Source organism: Magnolia sinica, chromosome 13 (assembly GCF_029962835.1).
Source record: "Magnolia sinica isolate HGM2019 chromosome 13, MsV1, whole genome shotgun sequence".
Taxonomy (NCBI): domain Eukaryota; kingdom Viridiplantae; phylum Streptophyta; class Magnoliopsida; order Magnoliales; family Magnoliaceae; genus Magnolia; species Magnolia sinica.
The window spans coordinates 30,853,828-30,876,595 of NC_080585.1; the positions used below are offsets into that span (position 1 = coordinate 30,853,828).

Here is a 22,768-nt window from a genome sequence, read left to right on the forward strand (position 1 = left end):
GCTCACACATGCCAATGCAGCGTGCACGTACAAGATCTAAGCTGCTCATCAGAGGGATCCCACCTTATCATTGACTTTCGTTTAAAATCATGGCTATCCGCTGATAAAATGGGCCCCAAATCTACAAAAGAAATTCATGGTTGAGTGATATTGATAAACTGTTTTTAAGGTGCACTTGCAGCCCACCTGATGATCAGATCATCATAGTAAATGTGAAACCGAAACGGAATCTAGATGGTGGGCCTGCCTGATGAAAGCTCTAGATCTTGTACAAAGTACACATACTTGTTGAGCATTTGTCTCCTTTCTGTGTTTCAAACATTGATTGGACGTTGATTGCTGCTACAAATTTTTATCTTTTTGGTACAAGTGGCTGCACCGGTTTCCTCTGTCTTGTTGACTTGTAATTAATAAGGAAATATCAATTCCTCATGACTGCGACAGGCTGCCAAAGGGTGCCCCTGCAGCTAGCTGACCACGTGGATCAGAATGTGCATGAGATCCACACCGTCCATCTGGTGGGCCGCCACCATTTTCACCACGGATACAAATATTATTACAAAACAAGACTTAATTGAGCCACAGCACAGGAAACGTGGAGCGGATCAAGTGTTACAAGGTAAGGCATTCTTCGGTGTTACCGTTAACGTGGGGCTCACCTAGATGATGTGCTGTATATCCACACCGTCCATCCGTTTTTCCAACCTATTTTAGTACGTGGTCCCAAAAATTAAACAAATGTAAATTTTAAATTGCATAGCCTGGATAAGGCTGATGGTATTTATGGACTTACCAGCATGTTTCCGCATTACTCTGATATTGTATACTTAACACTGAAAGTGCTATGTTGATAAACCCTTAGGGCCCGTTTGGCCGGGCGGATTGGAAGGGGTTGGATGGTATTCAAATGGATTCGAAGTTAAATCTCGGGATTGGCGGGGCATGCCAAACGTACTACGTGATCCGGGATATAGCAATCCCATGGATCTTAAGACAATCCACTGACAACACCATCATTACCTTTAAATTCCATCCAATCCACCTTAACCCGTTCAAATTTGCCTGGGACATATTTGGTTCAAGGGATTGGAAGGGATGGGAAGGTTTAATCACAGAATTGGTCGGGCGTGCCAAACAGATTGGATATAGCAACACAGGAACAGTGGTGATTGAACACTCATTAGTAGACACTTAAATTGAAGCATATGTAAAGCTCAAGTAGACCACACCTTAACTCCCTCATCCATAGCTCAAGTGGTAGAGTAAGTGAAAGACACCTCGTTTCGACACTGAGGTCTTGGTGTCGATTCCCTGGCGGGGGTTAGGGGTGCACATTTAACTATTGGATTTGTGTAACCGAATTGAAACTGATGGATCGGTTCGGTTTGGTTTGGTTCTAGGATGCAACGGTTCGGTTTCGGTTCCAAAATTTTCAAAACTGTTGATTACGGATCGGTTCCGGTTTAGGGCCGTGGAGAACCGATTCGAACCGTTGAACCGAACTGTAGATCTGAATCGTTGAACCGGACCGTAGAAACTGGTTTCTAACAACACCAAGATACCTGCATTTATTTATTTATTTTTTTTTCAGTATTTTGAGTAGTAGTAATAAAAACTTAACAAGGTAGGTAAAAATGAAAAATAAAAACTCCCTTGAAAACTCTTAAGAAGCTTTGCCATCATCTGCGGCTGCTTCAAATGTCTCTCCAGGTATAAGCTCTGGCACATCATCATCGTCATCTGCCTTTGTGGGGATGGCACCTGGTGCTTGCTTTTGGAACTGCTCTGCAAGCTTCCTCAGATTATCCAAGTTGTCAGGCCCTAATTGAATGATGATCCCAGGTAGTAGATCCTGAAGCTTTTTCGTCTAAGGAGAACCTCTAACCACCCGTGTATTGGCAGCGATTGAGGCTTGCACTTTTGGGTTCTGAAATTGAATCACAACATCATCCTTGAAGATATTGACTTCCTCAATGGCTAGGATTGCATTCACCCCTATTCTCTTCAGGGTGCTCTGAAGCCTTTTATCATCTGTTGTTGTGGTCTTGTGAACAGCCTTCTTCTTTCTTTGCATGCTCCTCTTTCCACCAGTGTGAATGGCACCGGCCATTTTCATGAGCTTTTCCCGATTAATCTTCGTAGGGGGGTTTTTTGTGGATAGAAGATGCCGCAACAACGTAAGAGCTCGCTTAGGCTCTGAGATTTTATCTTATTGAATTTTCAGAAAATAAATGAGAAATTAGCTGATCTCGTTCTTTCCGATCTCTGATTCTTCTGAACGCCCCATTTTCAAAACTCTAGATAAAAGGTAGCCCAGAACCGTGGAACTGGTCCGGAACCGAACCGTTTTTTACAGTCCGATTCCAGTTCGGTTCTAGGGTGCTAACGATCCAGTTTCGGTTCCAAAAACTATAGAACCGTTAGGAACGGTTCGGTTCCGGTTTCACCCCAGAACCGGACCAAACCGACCCGTGTGCACCCCTAGTGGGGGTGGCTAACATTGATGTGTGTACTGACCTTGTTGTGTACTAACAAGCTGACAGAAGAAGAACAAGGAAAAAAGAAAAAGAAAAAAGTAGACCACGCCATAAGAAATAGTAGAAATAATGATGTCCATCCTTAAAAGCTTCTTAGGGCCCAGTGCCCTCATGAAGTTTTCAATGGCAAGCATTCACTTCACATTGCTTCATGTGGTGTGGCCCACTTGAGCTTGGGAGATGCTTCAATTTTCGGCTCATCCCTAAAATGAAATGGAAAAATTGGAAGAACAACCTTAACAAGAAACATACATCCATGGTAGCCCTCAAGAGTTTACTTAGCATGCATTTGGCTTCCCCATTTATCGAAGTGTGAGTTAGACGGGTGGATTGGATAGCATATACACACTAGATGGACCTCACATACATAATGTAGACAATTTAATCGATGAGACCTCCCAGCTGGTTCTCTTAGAGTGGCCCTGGTTTTTTAACATCTACTCTATTCATCTACTTTATCATATCATTTTAATTAGAACCAGACCCAAACATGAAGAAGATCCAAATCTCAAGTGGACCATACCATGGGAAACCATGGTGATTGAGCATTAAAAGTTTATGATGAATAGCATAAGTTTTGGATCAAGCTAATATTTGATTTTCCCTATGCCCCAAGTTTGAATGGCCTTATCAACATGTTAGATGGCGAATAACTATTACAGAGACATTACGATGGGCCATATCGATATTTTTAATGGCGAAGCTCCTAATCACAGGTGTTTTCTATAGTATGCTCCACCTAAAGTTTTGGTCTTCTTTATTTTTGAGTTTGCCATAAAATGATCTCGACAAAATGGATGGACAATGTAAATATAGAATACGTACATAAGGAGGCCCTTATTATAAGGGCTGCAGGACTTGGGTGAGGGCGGGGTGCATCTAATCTGCTCCAGCGTGGACAGGGGTGGATCCCATCGACATGTAGCCCTCTATCCATGTCAGCAACTAGTCACGCCACCACATGACTAGGTGAAGTGATGCAAGCTAGTCTTTTCATTAACACTGGCGAAGAGCAGTTTTAGTAGCAAAAAGGAGTTAATTAATTTGGATGATAGCTTTTAAGGATGGCACTTTCCTAATCCATGTGAAGATATTTTCCAGCTCTTCAAAACAAAGTTCTCCTCGTCAGATGCCCGCACTATGAACATAGTTAGCAAAGCTTTTAAATAAAAAAGGAAAAGAAGAAGAAGAAGAGAAGGAAATGCTCATGTTTAATTCTGTTTAATTTGATCTCAATCGTTGAAATTGCGGGCAAAGATATAGTAAAAAGTATGGACATGCAAAATATTTAGAGAATGGAACCTTTATTTATTTATTTATTTGAGCCTGGCCTCTTTCTGCGAACCTACTTTTTACTATTTTCCATTTATTAACGGCTGTGATATTGGCTCTCTGGACCAGGCATTGCACCATGGTCCTTCCTAATGTCTACATAAATGTAACATGCATGGACCCATCTATCCAGCCGAATATAGATTTGGTGCATAGTTTAAAAACTTAAAAAACATGACTTGAATGGCCTGAATTGACTGGATTATATTAGATTTTACCAGGATTCGGGAAAGCTCGATTTGATCACCATCATGTCAAAACTCAATAAAAGCTTGACTCGACTAGGCACGACTCGGGTCAACTCCGCTCAACTTAGTTTCAGTCAAGTTTTTGTGTTTTCAAATTAATTTACGACTCAGGGTACCTTTGTTATTTCGTGGTTGGTGGGGCTCAAGTGATTTGGTGTTTGGGTTGGTGCGGAAAACTGCAATTTATAACAATATACCAATGTTTTTCTTCTTTTGGATCCTTAAGTAACAATTACATTGACAATACTCAAGGGGATTATCATTTAACAATGGCGGCTTTCGAGGCGGCATAACGGGAGAATCGACAAGTCATATTAAAAGGGTTGCAGGCTGCTCTCAATCACATGATGAATGCCTTAGGACAACTTCATGTTCATGGCGATAATCTGCATCCCACAGGCATTGGAATTCACAATTACACTGATCGTGGGGCGATGCTTGAGAGGAATCACAAGATTATGCTTGAGGATATGGGATTCAATGACGAGGAGATTTGACGCAGGACAACCCTACCCCAGCCGAGGCGGCTATCGTGTAGATCAAACAGATCGAGAATTTAGGATGAAAGGTGATCTTCCCAGTTTCTACGATCAACTCCACATCGAGGAATTCCTCAATTGACTTCTTGAAGTCGAGCGTTTCTTCGACTACATGAAAATTCCTAAAGAGAAGAATGTTAAATTGGTGGATTATAAGTTAAAGGGCAGATCTTCGGCTTGGAGGGAGCGACTTCAGCTCGAGTTGACGAGATAAATAAAGGCACTAATCCACATGTGGCAGATGCATCCGGGATTCCTCCTCAGTGACTACAATTAGGTATTGTTCCAACAATACGAAAGTTGTCAGCAGGGTAGTTGAATAGTGAATGATTATACAGAGAAGTTCTACTGTTTGGTAACGTAGAATGATTTAGTCGAGACTAAATCGCAACAAGTCACCTTATTCAACGGCGGTTTGCATGTTGCGATTTAGGATTGGGTTTAGATGCAACGACGATCAAGATGGCCACCCGAAAGGAAGCATAGCTTAAGCGATCTAACACAATGCCTACTTTCTTATTAAGGTAGCCACTGCAAGTCCTTCACAAGGAGCACCATAGGCCAAGGGGAAAGAACCTGTAGGGGGTGCTCTCAACCTCCTACACCAGTGAACCAAGAGTCGAAAAGCAGGCAAGTGAGACGCAAATGGGCGCTGTCACTGTTACTAGTCCAAGTAAGATGTCGAACCCCTATGGTTAGCTAAAGCCAGACCATTATTATCAATGTGGCCAACTTGGACACCTGTTAACACTTATCTTCAGCAATAAGTGGCTAACTTCATCATTCATGATGGAAGCATGAAAACGCATAAGACCCAGATGTTGACAGAGTGGACCATGCTGTGGGTGATGAACTGGATGAAACAGATTGGGTTCCATAAGATCACGGTGAGTCCCCAATAGTGGGACGACTATTCTGTTCACTAAAGAAGGAGGTACACACGTAACGACATAATATCTTTCGAACAAGGTGTATGGTGAATTGAAAAGTTTGTGATGTGATCATAGACGATGAGAGCAGCGAGAACATCACCCTCAAGGTTATAGTGGAGAAGTTGCAACTAAAAACAGAAAGATATCCCTCTACGTATGCAATTGGTTGGATTAAGAAGGTTAATGAGACAAAAGTAACTGAATAATGCAATATATCTCTTTCAATTGGTAAACATTATACAGACCAAGTAGTTTGTGACGTAGTTGACATAAGGCCTATCATATATTACTCAGTCAGCCGTAGCAATCAGATTGTGACTCCACTCATAGAGGAACAGATAATGTATATATTTTTGTTAAGGATGACCGAAAAACTATATTCGCCCCCATGGACCCAGGTGGGCAATCCAAAGCTTCTAAAGAGGAGAGGTGTTCTCTCTCCTAACCATATGAGAATTTGTGGAGGAATTCAAGGAGATGGGATAAGTCTATGCATTAATTATAAAGGGCGAAGGGGTAAAGTCCATGATTATTCTCGAGAAACTGAAACTATTGTTACAAGAATTTAAGGCAAGTTAGCCTTATGAACTTTTCGACAGGTTGCCTCCCATGCGAGATATTCAACACTATATTGACCTTGTCCCATGGGCTAAGTTACTCAATCTCCCTCATTATCTGATGAGTTTGGAAGAGTGTGATATTTTGCAGGGACAAGTGGGGGAATTGATCTATAAAGCTCTAGTGCGAGAGAACATGAGCCCATGTGTTGTGTTAACTCTATTGACGCCTAAGAAAGATGGGAGTTGGAGCATGTGTGTCGATAGCCAAGCCATAAATAAAATCACTATGAAGTACAAATTTCCTATACCTTAGCTAAATGATACGTTGTACATGTTAGAGGGCGTGAAAATATTTTCCAAACTGGATTTGAGGAGTGGCTACCATCAGATCCATATTTGGTCGGGCGATGAGTGGAAGACAACATGTAAGATTAAGGAGGGTTTGTATGAATGTCGGTCATGCCCTTTGGGCTCTCGAATGCACCTAATACGTTTATGAGGGTGATGAATTTGATTCTAAAACCATTCATTGGTTGATTCATGGTAATTTATTTTGATGACATCTTCATAACTATCAGGACGAAGTAAACCATATGGAACATCTCAAAGAGGTGTTTTTAAGTGCTCGTCGAGAATAAGTTGTACCTCAATTTGAAGAAGTGCAACTTTTTGATGGAGAGCGTATTGTTTTTGGGCTTTGTTATGATGTCCATGGGCATCTATGTGGACGGAGAGAATGTGAGAGCCATTAGAGAATGGCCGGTTCTGACAAACATTCATGAAGTGTGAACTTTTCAAGAGTTGGCGACGTCCTATTGTCAGTTCGTGAAGAACTTCAGTACCATCATGACACCAATCATAAACTGCATGAAGAAAGGATCTTTTCAATCGACTGACAAGGCCGACAAAATCTTTACTATAATTAAGCAGATGTTGTCCACCACTCTGTTCCTCATACTCCTAGCTTTGATAAATTATTTGAAGTTGAGTACGGTGCTTCATATATTGGCATTAGGGGTGTGTTGTCTTAAGAGAGCAGACCAGTAGCCTTCTACAACAAGAAACTTAGCGATGCCTATAAGAAATGGTTGACGTATGAGCTAGAATTGTATGTAATGGTTCAGGCCTTGTGGCATTGGAGACATTATTTTATTTAATGGGAGTTTGCACTTTATACGGACCATCGGACCTCAAGTTTATTAATAGTCAAGCTAATGTTAACCTTGTGCATGCTAAGTGGATTTCTTCCTTGAAGGAATATAAGGCTGGATAGCAGAACAAGGTAGATAATGCACTTAGCCAGCGTGCATCCTTGTTGGTCATCATGAGCAACGAGTTTGATAGGTTTGAGTACCTTAAAGACCAATATGCCAAAGATGACGACTTCAAGGATGTGTGGGTTAGATGCCAGGGGGGTTAGTCCAGTGACGTCTATATTCAAGATGGTTTTCTTTTGAAAGGAAATAAATTGTGTATTCCATGGAGTTGGTTGCGAGACCGTGTCATCCAAGAGCTACATGGAGAGGTGGCATCAGCGGTCACTTAGGGCGATATAAGACAATAGCTCTCTTGGAGGAATATTCTTATTGGCCACAACTAAAATAATATGTGGGAAAAGTGGTGTAGCGGTGCCATATGTATCAAGTGCAAGGTCTCCTAAGGACCTATCATGGAATAGACTCAGTGTTTGTCGTGGTTGATAGATTATTCAAGATGACTCATTTCATACCGTGTAAGAAGACTCTCGACTCGACACTACACATGTTGCAAATTGTTCTTCCAAGAGGTTGTTCGACTACATGGAATCCCAAAATCTATCCCCTCATATTGTGATATTAAGTTCCTTCGTAACTTTTGGAGAATTTTGTGGAGACAATTTGATACCAAGCTACAATTCAGCAGTGCATATCATCCATAGACAGATGGGCAAACTAAGGTAGTGAATCATACACTTGAGAACCTGATACGATGCATATCGGGTGATAAGCCCAAACAATGGAATTTGCATTAGCTTAAGCAAAATTTGCGTTCAACAATATGCACCATTCCACCGGTAAGGTTCCATTTAAAGTGGTGTATGTACAACTGGCTAAACATACTCTTGATTTGGTTTCATTGCCCAAGCTACCAGGCATGAGCGCTGCTGCGGAACATATGGTGGACTGAATCATAAGTGTACATGCTGATGTTCAAGCCCAGAAGCCCAGTCAAAAGCATTCAATGACAGGTACAAGGAAAGGGATGACACACATCGGTTTCTGAAGGTGTTCAATGTGGGTAACAACGTAATGGTTCAACTGCGCAAGGAGAGATTTCCAACCGGGACGTACAACAAGCAGAAGAATAAGAAAATTGGACTGGTACCTATACTTCGCAAGATCACTTAAGTCATTGATCTTCCTGAGTACATGGGGATCTCAAGCACATTCAACATGGCGGACCTGTACAAGTATCATGAACCGGAATCAAAGTATAACTTGAGGATGAATTATTTTTTCAAGTGGAGGGGATCTGATGTAGGACATGAAGCAAGCACGTGCCTATCATAAATGGACTAGAAGAAGTCCAAAAAGGAAATTAACCAAATTTAGCATAGTTCAATCGATCAAGGTCGATTGAGCAAACCAATCGAGTCAATCAATCGATTGATGATCGATTGATGGAAATTAAAATTTAAATGAAAAGCTTGTTGGACACTTTTTTTTTATCAGTTCAATCGATCGACAGGTTCGGTTGATCGATCGAAACAAATTCAATTTTAGAGATTTTAGTCTCTAGACGTTTTTGTGCCCTTCCAATCGATTGACCAATCAATCGGCGAAATGTGGAAATTTGCACTTTATTTTTAGTTTTAGTTTTTTTTTTTTTTTTTAGGTCTTCTAATTGCGTCTTATGATTTGTTTAGAGTTATTTAAGGATGCAAATTCATTTATTTTAGAGAGCTATTAATAAAATTCTCTAAATTTATCTTAATTCTCTCGTGGATTCTAGAAATTTCCCATGGATTCAAAGTGTTATCATTCGATGGAGACGCTGATCGAGGTCATCACAGCCACCCCTGCCTCATATATCCATGTTGTCCTTTCATTTTCCAGCTCATTTTAGGACAACTCGAAAACTAAAGACGGTCCAAATCTTAGGTGGACCAAACCATACGAAACTGTAGTGATTGACCATTAAAAACTTCTTCTGGGTCACCACAGTTTTGAATGAAGCCCATGTTTGTATTTTCCCTTCATCTAGATCGGTTTGCCTTATAAACCGGTTGGATGGCAAATATGGAAAATAAACATTATGGCGGGCCCTAGGAAGTTTTTAATGGTAGACATTCAATCACAACTGTTTTATGGTGTGGTCCACTTGAGATTTCAATCAGCTTCATTTTCGAGCCCACAAACTAAAATAGGCTGGAAAAATGGATGGACAACGTGGATATACAACACATACATTAAAGTGGGCCCCACAGTCGCCACCTGACCAAACTCGATCGGGTCCCGACCTCGAGTGGCCAGCATGGAACAAAATTAACCGGACGTCAAGGTAATAGGAGAAAAATGGAGACAGGTGATGCATACTGCCATCTAGGGATTTCTAATCCCATAGGGAAATACTAATCTGTCATCAGTCCAATGGGTGGGGTCCTACAATGTGGATGCCCTGGCCCACGAATCAGCCCGATCCATCCATCAAGTGGGCCACAGAATGTTGAACAAATGTATATATAGGTAAAGAAGTCTTGAACAACTTTTAAGTGGTGTATTTGTTTCAATATTGTGGCTCACCTGAGTACTGTATCAGGCAGTTTTTTAAGCCAGGGCATCTATGTGGATGAACCCACCTGATGGATGGCTGGGATCTCACACGCGTCCCACCAAGGTAATTGAGTTGTCATATAGATGGGTGGTTGGGCCATGCACATAGATCCAAGACTCGTCAAAGTCGCACCTGGCTCGTCCAAGTAAACTCAGACTCGGCGGGAGCCATACAGGTTGGGACCACAAGCGGGTGATTTGGTGGGACCATGGCTGGGAGTGGCAATAGACAGGGTTTGGGCTGGACCAGACCAGGTTCAGGTCAGGTCTGACGCTAGAGACCAACAGCAGGAGCCTGATCCAACCCACTCAAAAAATGACAAAATTCTTATTCCCCGCTTAAATGTTCCTAATATCTATTGATCAAGTGGGCCATTCATGCAAGAGCAAGGATCCAAGTCACATATTTGTAACATATAACTAAAGTTGAGTTCGAATTCGAGCTCGGCCAGGAGACTACCCAGCTCAGAACTCAGCTAGGCTCGCTCTTCGAGCCTGACTAGCCATCTCGTCTTGGCTTGATCAGCAACTCAGGCCAGCTCAAGCAGATCTTGAGCTTGATTTTTTAAGTTGAGTTCGAATTCGAGCCTATGAGCTGAGTTTGAGTTTGGGTTTTATAATTTTTAATATATATAATATATATTATAATATAAATAATATATAATTTATTTTAATATATAAATATATACAAAATATTTATACTAAGTGAATCAAATCCAAGTTGAATTGATACGAACTGAGTCGAGTTCCGAGTTGAGTTTGGTATAGCTTGGACTCCGCTCAAAATTTTTTTGAGCTAAAAAATTCAGCTCAACTCGGCTCGAACCCAGTTTCAAGCTGAGTTGAATCGAGCTTTTTTGAGTCAAGCCAAACAAGTTAGACATGCTAACTTGGTTTATGTACAGTTCTAAATATAACACATCATGTATAGTTGCATCATGGTAGGAAAGGTTAAAATGACTTTTGCCCAACCCCATTCAAAAATTGATCAGACATTGCATGGAGAGATCCAGCTCGGGCCCACAGCACAAGCTAATAGGTCCAAGCCAGGGCATGCTATCCGATTCGTTGCCAACCGTAGCTTGCACGAGTCAGGAGGGAATCCGACAGTATGGGCAAGTTGAGGCGGGTCAACTCACCCGAGCTGTAACATTTATTTTGGATTGTGGGCCAGCCGCATTAACTAGATGGTCGGTCCAAATTCAATGATGGCATATAAACATTATGGTCAGCTCCAGGAAGGTTTCAATGGTGGACGTTTCTCTTCCTACTGTTTCATTGGTGTGGCCCACTTGACTTTTATATCTGCCTGATTTTCATCACCATGTTCCATTCCTGCAATAGCTCTTTTGATCCCTCTATTTATACTAGAGATTTCTCTCCCAGTCCTTTAGTCTCTGCTAACCAACCACCCGCCATAGCCACTTAGTCGCACCGCTCGCACACGTGCGAAGTGCAAGTGCGCCACTAGCGCCTCTACTGCCCACTGCCTCACATGCCCACGCCCTTGCAGAGCCCATGCCCGTGCCGAGACCGAGACCAGAGCGAGCCGTGCCGTGCAGACCCGAGCCCAAGCCCGAGCGCGGGTGTTCCAGTGCGTACACGCAAGATCCATAGTCCACGGACTAGGTAGGTAAATATTATAATACTCCACATCCTTCATATAAATCATAGGTTTTTCTCTTCTCTTTTCCATGTGGGCCTATTCCCAAAAACCCGCAGAAAAGTGTTTTTTCAAAACTACTTTTTTATATTATATATTATTTTATTATTAAAATATTTTTTATTAAAATCAATATTTTTTGCAACAATTCCCCACTTGATTTTATAAAATTATTTTCTCGGTTAAACAATACTGCCAGAATAATCAGCTTATATGCATCAAACAAGTTAGACATGCTAACTTGGTTTATGTACAGTTCTAAATATAACACATCATGTATAGTTGCATCATGGTAGGAAAGGTTAAAATGACTTTTGCCCAACCCCATTCAAAAATTGATCAGACATTGCATGGAGAGATCCAGCTCGGGCCCACAGCACAAGCTAATAGGTCCAAGCCAGGGCATGCTATCCGATTCGTTGCCAACCGTAGCTTGCACGAGTCAGGAGGGAATCCGACAGTATGGGCAAGTTGAGGCGGGTCAACTCACCCGAGCTGTAACATCAGGCATAAGTGTGCAACATCTCAGCCACTCATCAGGTGATATTTACTTTCCAGATGCCCTGTCGAAAAAATAGGTAGCTAAAATTATCAGTCCTCTTAATCATGCACTAAACTGTTGAACGGTTTATAGAAACTGATTAATGGTCCAAAATTGATGTACATTTCTGACTCACCTGATGATAATATCAGCCACATATTTCAGATACGGTACAAAACAGTTGTAACCGCGTGAAGAACGGTTCCAATTTCTTGCACGTGGGCTTCATCTTCAATCTGAGTTGAAGTGGGCATGCAAAGTTCACTAGAGATAGTGCAGTTAGTAGTTGGTACCGGAATCATCTCCTGCAACTGTTTTAGGCAGCTGAGTAAAACACCCAAGCTCTGTGGAGCCCACTAAGTTTTATATGTAAATCCACTCCTTCCAACGGGTGGAAAAAATTATTTAAACCACATAAACAAAATATCAGCACCAAAAAAGGCTCTGATGGGTCACACCAATGAGAAAAATATACAATTTCTACTAAAATCTCTAAGTTCACACTGTATGGCCCGCCTGATACTTGGATAAGGCCAATTTTTGTATTTTAAGTTCATCCTTGTTATTTAGATCTGATCAACGGGTTTGATGAAAGATACATGGTATGGTGACCCACAAACAAACCCATGATCAGCATCCATTACCAATTATTCCATGTGGTGTGGCCCATTTGAGTTGTGAGTTCCTCTAAATTTTTTCCCCCAAATTTTAGAATTCGGAATAGAACTTAATAGACGGAGTGGATTTCACATTATAAAATATAGTAGGCCTCACAATCGGCTTCCACTAATTGCACTTGGAATTCTATAATCCACCTCCACAGCTGTGGCCCGACAAGATCTGTGGGTTACTTTCCCAAGTGATTCTTGGAATACAAGCGAATCACTCAGCACAAGAGGATGAGAACAGGTGGAAATGGGCCCACTACCTTAATTGGTACTGATCAATTGGTGGGCCGACACTTTCTGAGCATACAATGAGTTTATTTATCATTGCATCTTCTTTTTAAGCTGTGAAGTTAGCCACGCATCCTTCATATGATACATAGAAGAGGTGAGATCAAGGACAAAATAAAATAAAAAGTACTTTTGAGGATTTAGTAATATCGTGGCCATCCCTTGCTATGAATGGACAAGGGCATTTCAGGAGCCTCTGTGAAGTATGGATTTATCCAAACCGTCCATCCATTTTTAATCTCATTTTAGAGTACAATACCAAAATTGAGGTAGATCCCAGGCTCAAGTGGACCACTGTGAAAATTAAACTAGGGTTGAAAGTTGGGCAAGTTGGGTTAGGCGAGTGCTCAACCCTAACCCAACCCAAGGTTCCTATGCCTCAACCCTAACCCAATCCAACCTCAGGTTGGAAATTCTCAACCCAACCCCAACCCAAGCAGGTTCGGTCGAGTTGGTTTGGTGGATACATATTAATATTTTTGTTATTACATTAGTTTATATATTTCAATACATTAATTATATATGTAATTATTTATTGTAAAGAATTTCATTTTTTTTTTTCTAAATAAACAAGCTAAAATATAGGGCAACTACTTTAAAATCGTCGCAATCCATTTAGGAGAGAAATTCAGCACATCTTGTTAGCTTGAGTCATCAGAAATGGTGCAAACCAATGAGACCGACGACATCGGAAATTTTCATTCCTTCAACATAGACGATCCGCACTCAATTATAATTTATACTTATATATTGAACGGGTTTGAACTGGGTTGGGCAACCCGAGACCTTAACTCTAGCTTGACCCAAGTTTTATCGAGTTGTGTTTGTATAGCCTAAGCCCAAGGCTAGACCCAATACATCTTGCCCTAGCCCAACCCAATGTCGGGTTGGTCGGGTTGATCACTCCACTTGTACGTACATGCTACTTAGAGAAATTTTTAACTCATTTGAGATCATATGATGCGTCATTTTTCAGTTCCGGTGTTTTGGCCCTTTTGGCCTTTAAAATTCTAATCATATGGCTTTTTATTTTATTTTATTTTTTATTTATAAATTTTATTTTATTTACACACGCACACACACCCCACACACTCATGCTAGTGGAATTTCACCACCTATGGATACTCAACCCTTGACCGGGTGTTGAAACTCCTGAGAGGCTACCACCCCGGCAAGATTAAGGATCCAATGGTAAGACAAATAAAATCACATACAGTCGTCACCAGGGTAGGAAATGAGCCCCATTTTAGCAACTAGAGCCAACACTTCCGTTGTGGGCAGTTTCTTCTGGTCAACGTCACCGGCATTCCTTACTCCTCTATCTAAATTGGGAATTATGAAAACGTCATTATAACCGTTCATCTTTCTTCTTCTTTTTCTTATTTATTTATTTATTTATTTTTTGGTTCTTCCTATAAAAAGCAAAGTATGTGAATTTTTAAGTTCTTGTTTTCTTCAAGTCAACAATAAATGGATACATTTAAAGCGGCAACTTGATAGCTCCATAAACACAGACGCGGATTGCCTGCTGGCAGATTAGACTGTGCTCCGTGACCCCACCATGATATATATGTTTTATCTATGCTGTCATTTTGCCAGCTTATTTTATGGCATGAGCCAAAAATTGAAGCAGATCAAAATATCAGGTGGACCACATCACACGAAACAGGTTGGATGGCAAATAAACATAACAGTGTCCCTATGAAATGTTTCAACCATGATACAATTGTCACCTTTGATCTCCGAAGTAGTCCATTGAGCTTTGGATCTGTTTTATTTATGGGCTTATAAATATCCCACCTAAAATGAGATTAAAATTATTTTTCAACTCCACTTAAGCTTAAATAAAAAAAATATTTATATGGTTCGACAGTATAGTTGAACATGGGATAACTTGGGCGAGCTTTGGAAGCAATTGATGAGTTAAATTGAAAAATTAAAGAGCCCACCAACCCCCTTACATTCCAAATCATGAGGGTCTTCAGAATGCTCAAACATATATTATTTTAATAAATCCACTGGCGGCTATAGTAGAAGGCCCTGATATGCCAAAAAGGATAGCTTAGGAAGACTCTACACGCAACCCGAAAATGATCAATGAGATAGATTGGCGAAGTTGCAACCTATTCGGCTCGATCTCAATTACTCGTCTAAAGGTATTTATATCAATTAAGACATTTTCTCAACTCGAACGATACTCATAGTTTACGAAAATATAACTGAAAAGATCTCAGAATCGCTCGATCCAATCTGTTAGTGCTGAAGCGGGCGGGTGGCAAGATCAAGACAAACATCATAATGTAACTTTGAAAGAACCCAAGAGTACCGAATGCATGAAGTGTTGATGTGAAAAAGAACACTAAAAAATGCGACCCTTAAAGAGCCGGCTGCAGTAAGCATATATTCGAAAAAGACTTGTTAAATGCTCATATCCTTGCTACCAGCTTATGCCTATAAAGAAAATCTATGGGCCAAATAATGGCCCTTCATTTAAGGACCATAACCACGAGTCATTCCAGAAGGGACAGAGAGTTGAGGGGGGAGAAGCTGCCGGAGTGACCCTGGCCGGTAGAAGACGGCATCGAATCAAGCCAAAGGTGGCACGCGGTCGTCAATCTAAGGCTATATATGTCAAGATTTGGATATTACTTATTTTTTTTAAGCAAATACTCGAATAATCTTGCCAAATTGATGAACGATGTGGATATAATAAATACATCATTTTAGAGCCCATGTAACTTATTTCTCTTTTGAACTGTTTGTACATCCCCGAGCTCGAGGAGCATGAGCGTATATACCACATGTACACACATCAGCTAGATTGGTGTTAATTGTTGTACACCGGCTAACCCACTTTCCGTCCATGGTTAAAATGAGAAGCAGATTGTGTACTGGCCCTGCTTGTTTAATGCGTGGACAAATTAAATGCTTAATGCCCGCGCCCATTAAATTCTTAATGAGTCCAGACATATGCTTTGTTGGACCCACCATGATGTATGCGTTTTATCCACGTTGTCCAACCATTTTTTTCATATAATTTTAGAATGCGAATTTAAAAATTGGGCATGTCCAATGCTCAAGTGAACCACCACAGGAAGTAGAATGAATAATAAAACTCACTATGAAAACTTTACCCTGGCCACCATAATGTTTATTTGTCATCCAACTTGATCATCAGGTTATATATACATGTAAGAAGGGAAAATATAAATACTAGATTGATCCAAAACTTTTATCACTTATAAAAAGTTTTTAATCGTGGGAGGTCAATTCCCAATGTGTGATTCACTTGATACGCAATACAACTTTTAAAGGAGTGGTCCTATATTTTAGCTTGTTTGTTTAGAAAAGGTGAACTTCTCTACTATGGATAACTACATATATAATTAATAAAATTATAAGTACAAAAAATAAGATATGTATTAAAAATATAATAGACTAATGTAATAATAAAAATATTAGCATATATCTACCCGATCAACCCCGCCAAGCCCCCTTGGGTTGGGGTTGGGTTATGATTAAGGTATACTAACCTTGAGTTGGGCTAGGGTTGAACCCAACCCAACCCGTTGGACTTTCAGCCCTAGCAGGACCCAATATGAACCCTTACGTTTCAATGTCTACTGCTGAAGTTTTCCATTTATGGTGACTTGCACACGAAATGTAGTTATTGAGAGTGGATTAGATGAGGCCCCGGCCTCACCCAAGACTGGTGCGGCCCTTGCCATGGGGTTGCCGTGGGCCACGTCGTCCATTAGGTTTTTCAAATTATTTTAGGCAAAAATGAAGCAGATCCAATTATAGATAGGCCGTACCCCAAAAAAACAGTGTTGATTGCCTATTAATGGAACACAAAAGTTTTGGATCAAGCTGTATTTGATTTATTTATTTTTTTCCATTAATCCAGGCTTATATGACCTTATCAATAGATTGGATGGTAAATAAACACTATAGAAACATTAAGGCGTGTCCTAAGAAGTTTTTAATGGTAGGATAGTCAATCACCACTGTTTCTTATGGTATGGCCCACCAAATAATTAGATCTGTTTCATTTTTTGGATAATGCCCTAAAATAATCTGAATAACTGATGGACGGCGTGGATACATGATACATACATCAATGTGGGCCCCACGGTGAGGGCCGCACACCGTCTTGGGTGAGGCCGGGTCTCACCTGATCCGCTCTCGTGGTTATTACTGATATACAATATAATATAATAGCGATATCCGTCAATCCAAACACGCATTAATAATGCAACTACTCACACATGCTAGCTACATGTGTACACGTTGCGAGCACGAGTGGCGATCAGGAACGTCCACAACGTATAGTAGTCAGTTCAGTCGTCTTCAAAACTAACAGTTAATCTCAGGTTGTATCTCGTCCCTACGATTTTCTTCTTATAGCCAATCTATGCTGTTTCCCACCAGATCAACACTCCTGATCAAAGCATCTCAAGCCGTCCATATGGAGCTATACAAATGAATGGTTAAGACAAAAAGTACAGAAACGGTCCAAGTTAGACAAAAGCGGGACCAATTATCAATGGCTTATAATCTTTCAATCTAAGGGGCAACGAGAATCTTTCAATCTACGAGCCGTTTGGAGCATACCCCATCCACGATCGGGACCATCAGACGAACGGTTTGGATCAACGTACTATGAGCCCCTCGTGTATGTTTCCCAACAAGTGTACCGCTGCTCCCTATACGCTGATGATCAAGTGAAACTGTAAACATAGATTATCCATTCCTCTCTAAATCCTCTACGATGACAAATCACTCTCTTTAGGGACTGATCTGATCTGATCATCTGGACCATCTATACATCTGAGGCCAGTAGAACAACAAATGCTGACGATCATATGTCGCGACTTTCGTAAAACAGCTGGTCCACTGATGCGTGAACTTGCTTCTGTTGTGCATACAACTCCAGCTTCAACCGGCGACACAGGGTCCAGCTTGTGTCGTCACTCACTGCGGTCCACATGACATGTAGTCCTAAGATCAGTACCTTCCATTTTTTGGACAATAGGAATCAACGATTACCATTATAAAATTATGCTGAGTGAATCAATATTACCATCACAATCTATAGATGAGTTTGAAACAATAAAAAGGAATTTTTCAATGGCTACCATTCAAATCCAAAAATAAAATACTAAAGTCAACAATGAAGCTTTAAAATAGGATGATAGATTGAGTGTGCTATTTACAATAATATGGACGGTTCAAATATTCGTTTGATGTCAGTATATGGACCACAGTGAGTAGCGACTAACGCTGGATTTTTAGTTGCGACAGATGTAGAACTAACCCTACTCTCTCCCTGGCACGTGGATAAGGGTGCACTCTACTCCAGTGCCTCGCGAGCCACAGAATTTTTACGCCTCTATATCGAGCAATTGTACACGTGGAGTTTGTGTATTATGATCGCAACCATGTATTAATGTGGTCATTGCTGTTGATTGGCCACTAACAAAAAAATTCGTTGATCATGCTATGCTAACCGTCTAATAAATGAAATTTTCTTTATTGAATGTGAGCTGTCTCTGATTCTTGTATTTTATTGTACTGTTGTGCACCACCTACGAGGGGATGATCATCCAAACAGTGTGATTTTTGGATATGGCCTATTTAATATTGAACCTACTGAATGAACGGTTCGATCATCCCTGTCCACCCCTTTATGGCAATGACGTGGAGTTGCCTCTGCCTCTGGAAGCACTGCATGTGTGGTAGAAGAGGCGCGATTGACGGGGGCGGCTTCGGTAGATACCCGGATCCACCAAGGTGGGTGGTATTCCTGACTGTGGGGCCCACCGTAATGTTTGTTCCTTAGATCCACTCTGTCCATCAGTATTGAAAATTCATTTGAGTGCATGATAAAATGAATGAGATCAAAATATCAGGTGGACCGTACTACACGAAACAGTAGTAATTGACGATTAAAAACTTCTTGTGGATCACAAAAGTTTTGGATCAAGATTATATTTGTGTGGTCTCTTCATCCATGTCTTTGTGGCCTTATCAACAGGTTGGATGGAAAATGCACATTTTGGTGGACGCCAATGAAGTTTTTAATGGTGGAGATTCAATCACGGATGTTTCCTGTACTATGATCCACCTGAGATTTGGATCTGCTTCATTTCTTGGACCATGTCCTAAAATAAGTTTTCAATACGTATGGACAGCGTGGATGTAATGCAAAAATATCATGGTAGGCCCCACTACCCGCCTCCGTGGATCCGGGATCCACCGAAGCTGTGCCTGCGATTGACGGAAACGGATTGGCTACTCCGCCTGCCACCAGCCAATGGTCGGTGCTCCGTGAGCCCCAAAATGAGATCCATGCCATCCATCTATTTTTCTAGATCATTTTATGGTACGAAAAAAAAAAATAGGTATATCCCAATATCAAGTGAACCACATTACAGGAAACGTGGTTGAATGAACGTCGACCATTAAAAACTTTTTGGAGGCCATAAAAGTTTTGGATCAAGCTTATCTTTGTCTTTTCCCTTCATCTGGGTGTGAATGACCTAATCAACAGATTTAATGTCAAATAAACAGTACAATGGGCCTTAGGAGGATTTTAATGGTGGATATCCAATCACTATTGTTTTCCTATGGTGTGGTCAACCTGATATTTATATCCCTCTCATTTTTTGGATCAAGTCATAAAATGATCTTTAAAAATGGATGAAACACATACATCATGGTGGATTTCACAGAGCACCAACCATCAGCCACAGGTAGGGGTGAACATGAACCGAGCTAGCTTGATTAGCTCGCTCCATTTGACTCGAAAAAGTTCTATTCGACTTGGTTCAAAGCTAAGTTCGAGCCGAGTCAAGCTGATTTTTTGAGCTCAAAAATGAGTTCGAGCTGAGTTCGAGCAGGCCCCAGCTCGACTTGACTCAGATTAAATCCAGCTCGAATCGAACTCGGATCAAACTAGTTCGATGACTCGGTTACTTTGCCATTGATGTTGCTCACCAACTGTTTGATAAAATGACTCAACGAAATGTGGCTGGTGTCAAGGAAGGTTTGGCTGGTGGTAAGGTGGCAAGGAAGGTTTGGTTGGCTGGTGGCAAGGAAGGTTTGGCTGGTTCCTTCTCAGAAAAACACTTTCCATCTTCCATGTGTTATCATATGGTGCAGGAACCAATGCAGAGAGGATGAGATAATGCCTCTATTTTGGAACTGAAACCAACGAAATTCAACTGAATCAAACTCTCTCTATTTTTAGAGGTGGGCTTGTTTGATCCTTCCTCTCTTTTTTTCAGCTTCTTTTCAATTTCCAAGTATATTTCTCTCTCTCTCTCTCTCTCTCTCTCTCTCTCTCTCTCTCTCTCTCTCTTTCTCTCTCATCTGATCATCGCATTTCATGTTCTCAATTTCTCTTCTTGGGTATTTAATTTCTGAGGATTTATCTAAGATCAAGCATTTTTTTTTTCCAATTCTGCCATGTTGGTTTCTTGCATAGTATCTGAAAACATAATCTAATTGTGTTCTATGCGAACTCGGCTCGATTTTCAAGTTGCAGTTAAGGTGTTTGTGGAAATGCCTCAATTGCGAACTCGGGTCGATCTTGGCTCGAACTCGGCCCGAGTTGGCCCGAGCTGTTGACCGAACCGAGCCGAGCTGACCAGTTAGGCTCGAGGACCAAGTCGAGCCGAGTTCTAGCTGAGGTCAGCCACTATTCGAGCCGAGTTGAGCTGAGGCCAGCTCAACTCAGTTCAACTCGATGTACACCCCTAACCACAGGGTTGATGGTAGGGGAGTAGCCAATCCGTTTCCGCGATTGACACTCTAATAGAGTATGACAAACATAGTATGATGATGACGCGCGGTGAACGCAGCCACATTACATGTCATGTGGATGTAGCCAAATCCAAACTGTCAAAATAGTGCTCCCCACTGATGGATAGTGTTTCCACTGGATTTTGGCTAGCAGATACGATTAACTCTTGCCTCTGATTATTGGCCTACAAATAACAGGGAAGAGATGGATAGCAGCGGGTGCTTTGGCTAGTTGTGTACTGTTCGTGGGTTAGTTGGTGATAATATATATAGTTCTCGAGCAGTTTTAAAACTGTTGTGTATTAATGGGATAAACCGGATAGTCAATATTACGATAAAAAACTGCCTTCCAATATGTGGTGGAGCCTGCATCCGTCGGCAAGATCTTCCATCAAAATTGGTGTGAGTCCTCTTTTGGGTTTGAGGTGTAATTCTCTCCAAGTTACTCATACCACCTCTAGTGATAGTTGACCTAGTCAACTTGGGGCTTAAATTCTTTCCCTTATGCGTCCCTTACATGCGTTGTAAGCATTCCTAATAAGGCGAGTCCTCTCCCAACGAGCTTTATCCTCGGACAGCTCAGCGCAAGGGCTCATCTCTGTATAAGAGGAACTGCCCGTCTTATCTCCGAGCATTGTGCTCTGACTACTCATCTTAACAACTAGTCGATGGCCCTTTTCCCTGGACCTTTGTTTACCCCAGCTCGGGGTCTACTTCAGCTCGGAGGCACATCACTTGTAGTTAGATGGTCGTTCTTTCCATGTGAGGGAGTGGTTTGGTTTCCCTATAACAGTTGCCCCTCACTTCCGAGCGCGGCATGTACAAGCCCGGAAGTGAGATCTTAAACTCGTCTGGAAGCACAGGAATTCAAATTCAAATTTTGAATAGCTTGATTTTTTTTTGAATTTTGACCTCAACCCTAATTTGTTGCTAAATGGCAGCGATGGGAACTGAAAGGTTGGCGGCAAGCACCAAAGTTGAAAATGTGTCATTAATGGTTACAAAAAATGAAGAGACATGCATTTATAGAAAATCATTGCCACAGATTCCGAGCAAATTAGAGTGTGACAGTTGTCAACCAAGTAGTCGTGCTTTGCTCAGACAAACCCCATGTCGCCATGGCCACATAGAGAGACGCGTTACTCGAGGCATTGCCTCGAAACCCCGTGTTGACATGTGGCATTGTACAAGGATGAGTGCAGTAGGTGTGGAGTCTATAAATACGCAAAGTCTGCCTCCATTTCTACTCATTTGCTCAGTGAGGTGTCTGAGCTCTGCCAAGTTGTTGTCATTCTCTCTCCCATAATCTTTTTACCCTTGGAGTTTCCGTGCTAGAGCATCCCCCGGTACATTCTTCCTCAATTTTCTTCCATTCTTTCTAATACTTTTTCTCATTTTTCTTTGTCCTCCTTAATGTCTTCTGAGGAGCATTTCGGGGCGGCCACCGTGTTCAACCATGTCTCAGAGGAGGTAGAGAGTAGCAGATCTGACTCCAATTCCTACTGTCTGTGGAGTCTGGACCACTAGGGCCCGTCCCTTCACCTGAGGGGGAACCACATGCTAAGGAGTCGGCCTCTATCTCCAATGTCCTAGTCCTCACTTATGACACATTTGTGTCGTAGTTGACTATGGATGATATGTCCTCCCTTAGGTCAATTTATAACATCCCTAGCTCGGTGAGCCTTCACCTTCTTAGAGCTGGAGAAGTCCTGAGATGACCTCCTAAGGGAAGGTAACAATATACCCTGCCTATTTCGTGTGTGGCTTCTCTCCTCTAGCCAGAGAGGTACTTTGTCGTCTCAAAGTCACTCTGAGGCAGCTAAAACCCGATGTCTGGTGGGC

The 22,768-nt window shown here is 41.4% G+C and overlaps 1 pseudogene; it reads right to left on the reverse strand.

Moving 5' to 3' along the window:
• Positions 1-1,585: 1,585 nt before the first annotated feature.
• LOC131224198 (nascent polypeptide-associated complex subunit beta-like) lies at positions 1,586-21,579 on the reverse strand (annotated as a pseudogene).
• Positions 21,580-22,768: the final 1,189 nt, after the last annotated feature.